The sequence below is a fragment of the Chinchilla lanigera genome, unplaced genomic scaffold (genome assembly GCF_000276665.1).
Source record: "Chinchilla lanigera isolate Chin_1 unplaced genomic scaffold, ChiLan1.0 scaffold00013, whole genome shotgun sequence".
NCBI classification, from domain to species: Eukaryota; Metazoa; Chordata; class Mammalia; order Rodentia; family Chinchillidae; genus Chinchilla; species Chinchilla lanigera.
The window spans coordinates 16,652,671-16,658,670 of record NW_004955414.1 but is presented as its reverse complement, the minus strand read 5'-3'; the positions used below and the strand labels follow the sequence as shown (position 1 = coordinate 16,658,670).

Here is a 6,000-nt window from a genome sequence, read left to right as displayed (position 1 = left end):
TTCTGTTTTTTTTCTATGATGTTTCCTCCTACAGGAAGCCTTCCAGAACCCTCTAGATGAGGGTAGGGCTTCTCTTCTGTGTTTCCAGAATGGCCTTGACATACCCAGTGTCACAGCACCAAGAAGCTGTCATTGTTCTGAAGTCCATGTCTGTTGCATCCTCCACCACTTCCAACCTCCACATACCCTGGGAGACCGCTGAGGGCAGGGTCTGGGCTGCTTCCCTCTGGGGCTGAGGGAGTGGTCTCTCTGTGTGGGAGAATTCTCACTCGTACTTTTAGAACTAGCCAAGTTCTACCTCAGTCCCTGCCACGGTGAGCCTGGCAAGTTATAGACTTCTTTAGCTTTTTTCCTTACCTCTCAAAGTGGTTAATCCAGCCCTGGGTTCCTGTCCATTGAGGCTTCAGCAAGGCAAGCTGCTGTGAACCGTCTCAGCAACTCGGCCCAGCTGGGGGTCATCTTATGGGGTTGTCAGCTCAGTTTGCCAAATCTTTGGGTCTTTCAAGAAAAAGTAAACCCAAACATCTGCAGTTTCACTTGACATTTCCTAATTTTTAAGTACTGGAAACTAACTTAAAAAGTACTCAGGGAGCCAGCACTGTGCAAGCCCCAGCAAGTCTCAGGACGGGACAACTACAGAGAGCGCTGCACACCTCGGGATGCACAGCCCTTTTCACTGCTGCGTGGGAGCCGTGGGCCAGGTCTCCCGGTCCTAATCTCCACCTTATCGTCTGTTCCTGAGGTCCTCTGATGGCCTGCCACAGTGTGGGAAGGGCAGGTGTGTGGGAGAGGCCTTTCCTTCTGTTTGCACAGGAAAGTTAGGAAGAAACAAAAAAGTCCTGGAATGCAGTTGGTGGGAACTGAGCAGAGCCGTGGGTGGAGTCGGATTAGGGGCAGGAATGGTGGGGAGAGGAACGAGGAGCCCGCAGAGGGAGGCAGCCAGAAGGAGCTGACTGCTTCCAGGATCTGGAGGAGCTGAGAGAGTAACTCTGGGGCAGCGACTCCCACAAAAAGAAAAGTAAGTTATTTAGAGGCCTGGTGGCCAGACCTGCAAACAAATGCCCTGGTGAGTTTGAAGCAAAGGGTGACAAAGCTGGCACTTGTGTGTCACCTTTGGGTTGCTCAAGGACAGTTACCTTGTCTCACACAGGCTTCACACAGGGGTGAGAGGTGAGGCTCAGGGCAATTTACTTGCTAGTCCCAGGGCATCAAACCTGAAGAGCTCTAGCTCTTGTTTTCTGTGAGAGACAGGCTGGAACATTCTGGAGACAGTGTCCTGCCTTGGCCCTGCTTGGCCCTCCTTGGCCCTCCTTGGCCCATGCCTTCGTCCTCCAGCGGCTGACCTGGAGTTGTCTCCAGGATCTGTGACCTCTCCAAGGCTCTGTCTTGGTATTTCTTGGTGCTCATTGCTGGGTTTCTCCTGAAGGTTCAATGTAGGCCTTGGGTGTGAGTCCTGGCCCCCCGGAAACTGTGGTCTTTTAGACCGAGGGCCACACACCACTCACCACTTTCTCATTCCCGACCCCTTCCTAACACTGCTCTCTCCAGCTATGGGAAGGGTATTGACTGACCGGTGAACTGACTACTGGTTAAATTGGACTGCTAGAATGAAAGACTGTCCCAATACCTTTGAGAACTCATGAAAGGGAAGCTGGGCCAGAATCAGAAATGGCCCTACAGGGATAGTGCTCACATCTATTCTAGGGACATCCATGAAGCCACCCTCTTATGGTTCGCTTTAGGGCCTCAGGAGTCAGAAAGATCTAGGTTCCAGTCCAACTTTTGCCATTCTCTAGCCCTGGGACCCTGCATAAGCTGCTTCCTCCTTCTGGGCCTGTCTGCTCATGTGTGCTATGGAGTCTTCACAGCACCCTCAGAGAATTGCTGGGAGGATGGGTCTGTAAGCCCAGCCCAGCCCTCCACCCGGGGATGCTCAGTCTTTGGCAGCCCCTGCTTCCCCTTAGACTAAGAGGCCAAGGCTAACTCCTCCACCAAGCCTGCTGTTCAGGGACAGCCACTTCTGTAGGGATGAGGGAAACCACAGTGCCCTGCTTCCAACTAGGGCCTTTGCTGATTTCCTTTCCCTTACTCTGCCCTCTGCCATCAAACTTCTGCCTAATTCTCTTGTTCTAGATCTTGCAATGCTTTTTGCTGCCGCAGAGCAAGTATGGAAGCCGATAGGTGTGTATGGCAAGAGGACAGACAGCTGAGAGAAAGGCTGGCCACAGACAGGAGGGGAAAATAGAGTGAACCCCTATGGTGCATCACATTAATGCTGGCACGATAGGTCGATAAGTCCAAGTTTATTGCAAGCTGCAATAAGGGATTCCACCGCTGCTCCAAGCTTTGAGAGTGTCTCAGTGGGGAGGTAAGGTTAGTATTTATGAAGAATTAGGCATCTGTTGTAAAGCCTTTGGGGGCAGGAGAGAATGGGTCAGGGAGACTTGATTAGGGACAGGAAGAGAATCTCACTAGGATGGGATAAAAACCTCAACATAATAGTTCAGATTGGTGGAAACTGTGGCATGGTGAGGAGTTTGCCAGAGGGACTCAAAGAATCTGAGGGCCAACACTCTGTTAATGGTTTCCCTTGAAAAGCTGACCAGACTTTTATGCACTCCCTATAACAAACAGTCAAGCAGTTTGCTTGGGCTGGACAGACTGGGAAGAGACAAAAATGCTAACGAAGACAGTGGAATATCAGCGTCATGCTACTGTCCATAAAAAGAAGTAGTTTCAAGGGGTTTTAGTGCCCAGGCCAAATGCAAAGGGAGCTGTCTGGGGTCCTCAGGAGGTGGCCTCTGCACCAGGAAGGAGGAATTACAGTCACTTCACCACAGATAAGGAATCAAAGAGCCACTAAACGAAGACCACACCACAGGGCGGTGGCTGGGGCTTTAAATGAGTCTTGGCCTCCAAAGCCAGTGAGTGTGCTTGGGGAGAAGGCAGCCACTTCCTCTGGTTCTGTGGTTGACTGGGGCTTGGGTGAGGGAGGGAAAGAGCTAATCCAGAGATAGATGATGGTGAGGTAAGAATGGAAGCATTGATTTGAAGGAGAACCGGGTGAATATTGGTAAGGATGGCTCTGGTCGGACCGGGTGGTCTCAAGGGTGCTTGAAAATTTACCAGGAAAGGGGAGGAAAATGGGCCTTAGTGGGGCTCTGCTGTGTGCCTGGCACAGGGTTTGGTGCCCTTCGTGCCTCATCTCCTCAAAACAGCACAGGGGAGAAGAATTCCTTCCTTCCCCGTTGCAAGGCTCAAGGCTGAGGCTCCGGTAGCCAAGGAGAGATTAACAAAGGACAGTGTACAGATTTATTTAATCTAAGTTTTACACAGTATGAGAGCTTTCAGGAATAAAGACCCAAAGAAACAAGGAAAGCTGGTTATTTTATGATGTTTGATGAAGTATATAATTGCAGAGAAGTATGATTGGAGACAAAGGGAGAAATGGTCTAATGGAAATAAACTGAGAGAAATTTGCAAAGCCTGTGTGCTTGAATCCTTCTCTGTGTCTTCAAAGATAAGGATGTTCCCTTTCTCTGGGTATGGTGAGATACCTTTCAAACAAAGGTCTTATGACATACTTCAAAGGAGAGGGTAGAATCAGGTCAGAGAACAGAATGAGGTGAAGGTAAGAGTGACATTCTGGTTTTTATTTTTCATAAATGCCAAGGCACCATATTTTGGGGTAGTGGGTCTTGAACCTTATCAATAGATATTGTTATCCTCACTTTATTGATGAGGAAACTGAGGCTCAGAAAGATCAAGGGGCATGTCCAGGCACACACAAGGGGCTGGTGGTGGAGCCAGGACCCCAGTCCAGATCTTAGGGCAGAAAGCCTATACTTGGCTTCCCATTTCCCTGGGATTTAACTTTTGCAGCTGGTAGGCAGCTGAGGAGGCAATATCCTGAGCCTTCCAAAGATGGACAGAGCAAGGGGCTCCCTGCCAGGCTGCCCCTGATCACCTGGACTCGGCTGATAGAGGAATATTGGCTCCTCCTGCTCAGGAGGGGTTGGAGCCTTGTAGCTAGAGACTCCAACTGACAAAATACCTGATTAGTAAGGTTACTGGCTGGCAGATTTTCAGAGGTATTGCTGCTTTCAGAGTTCAGAGTTTCAGAGCCAGGGTTCCTCCCTCACCCTGGGCTGTGGACTTTGTCCTTCAGAATCAGCCATTTCTCTAAAGTTTAGAGTAATACCGAGAAGTTTTTGAGCCTTGCCAGGAGAGACTGAGGTGGAAGCTTCAGGAAGGCCACAGGTGAAGCTGTAGAAGGAGCTCACCTGAGGCAGGTGAGTAGGCTCTAACAGTGAGCAGGAGGGTGGGGGTCTGGGACTGGGGCTAAAAGGTGTGGGACAGAGGGAGGATGGCTGCCAGTGTGCCCAGAAGCCAAGCCAGCAGTGTAGGATTTGGTCCGGGACTGGGACCTCGTGTTCCTAGCAGCCCACTTATTAGCGGGGCTCTGGGGTGCTGTGGATTCCTTTTAGATATTCTTTCCAGGTTCTTGTTGTCTTGAACAAAGAATTGGTCAAAACAAGTGAACAAAGTAACAATATTTTACATTTATTAAAAGAACAGAATATGCTCTGCAGCCAGGCATAGTGGCACACGCCTGTAACCCCCACACTCAGGAGGCTGAGCCAGGAGGATTGCTGGGAGTTCAAGGCCAGCCTGGGCTACAAAGAGAATTCAAGGCCAGCCTGAACTGCATAGTGAGACCCTGTCTCAAAAAGAAAAAAAAAAAATGAAGAATATGCTCTGCAGAGTGAGTTCACGCCAATTAAAATAGGAAAAGAAGTATCCTCTACAGAGAGAGAGGAGGCCACAGAAAGAGCTTACAGTAGCAATGAGGTTAATGGTGGAGGTATTTTGTATCCCCCACTCTTCAGTCTGACATCAGATTTAGGCTGATCTATCAAAAACCTGCTTGATCTGGCACCAGAAAAACTGAAAGATAGCGTTTTCTGACTATTCCCGGGTGCAGGTGCAGGTGCAGGGCTTGGGAACTATGTTTCAAGCACATGTCCTGCATCTCTGTGATTGACAGGTCATGCCCACTTGCCCACCCAGCTGGCCACACTCTAACCTCCTGCCTTACACTGACTTTGTGTCCCCCTCCCCTCATCCATTCTCTGAGTTTTCTTCAGAGCCAGGGGTTCAGGTCAGTGACTTCTGGCCTCCCAGGGTCAGCTCCCACCCTGTGTCTACCTGGCCTGGTCCCTTAGTGGTGGGCTGACCTTGCTACCAAAACCTGGCCAGTTTGGGTGCGCCAATACAGGGAAGAGTGCTGCACCGCTTCTCCTCATCAAGCCCGTACAAGGAGCTCAGAAGGACTTTGAGTCTAACCTCCCTCCAGGTTCGAGCCCCAGGGGCTGTTGTTGACCAGCAGAGTGAGATTCCTCTGAGCCTGCTGTCCTTACTAGAAGCTCTTACTGTCCTCAGCACTTGCTAAGAACTTACTGTTCTTACTAGAAATAATGGACCTGTGGACATGAGTCAGTGCGTGTGAAGTGTGTGGCATAGAACCGAAACTGTAGCGGGTGACAGGTCTCTGCCAGTGCCAGGAACTGAGATTCAGAAACAATTGCTGCAGTCTCTCTGGGAGCCTTTGCTTTGAACTCCCTTATCTCCGCTTCTCTTTCAAGTCTCCCCCACACTCCCCTTCGCCAGGCCAGCCCCTGTCCTCTTCCCTTTTCGGCACAAGTTTCCTTGTTGTTGTTCTTTGAGAGTTTATGCCCCAAAAGGAACTCCTCCCCAGACATACGCACTTCCATTTCCTGCATGGAATTCCTCAGGCTACTTATGTAGACCCTTCCCTGGAACATTATACAAATGATCAATAAGTACATGGGAAAATATTGACCATCGTTAGTCAAACCACACTGATACACCATGTCACACCTATTGATAGGACTTTAATTGAAAAGAGAGACAATAACAAGTATTAAGAAAGATGTAAAGAAATTGAAACCATCCTGCCTTGCTGGTGGAAGTATAAAA

The 6,000-nt window shown here is 49.7% G+C and overlaps 1 protein-coding gene across 2 annotated transcripts in view; it reads left to right on the top strand.

The window, feature by feature from the left end:
• Positions 1 to 6,000, top strand: part of Slco2b1 (solute carrier organic anion transporter family, member 2B1) — a 49,773-nt gene that overhangs the window by 6,114 nt on the left and 37,659 nt on the right. The window contains exon 1 of one of the 2 annotated variants that reach the window (XM_013512026.1): positions 4,161 to 4,292. The exons of the other annotated variant lie outside the window; for it this stretch is intronic. The gene's annotated coding sequence lies outside the window, so the exon portion shown is untranslated. Of the gene's footprint in view, positions 1 to 4,160; positions 4,293 to 6,000 lie in introns of those variants that run through there. 2 annotated transcript variants of the gene reach the window in all.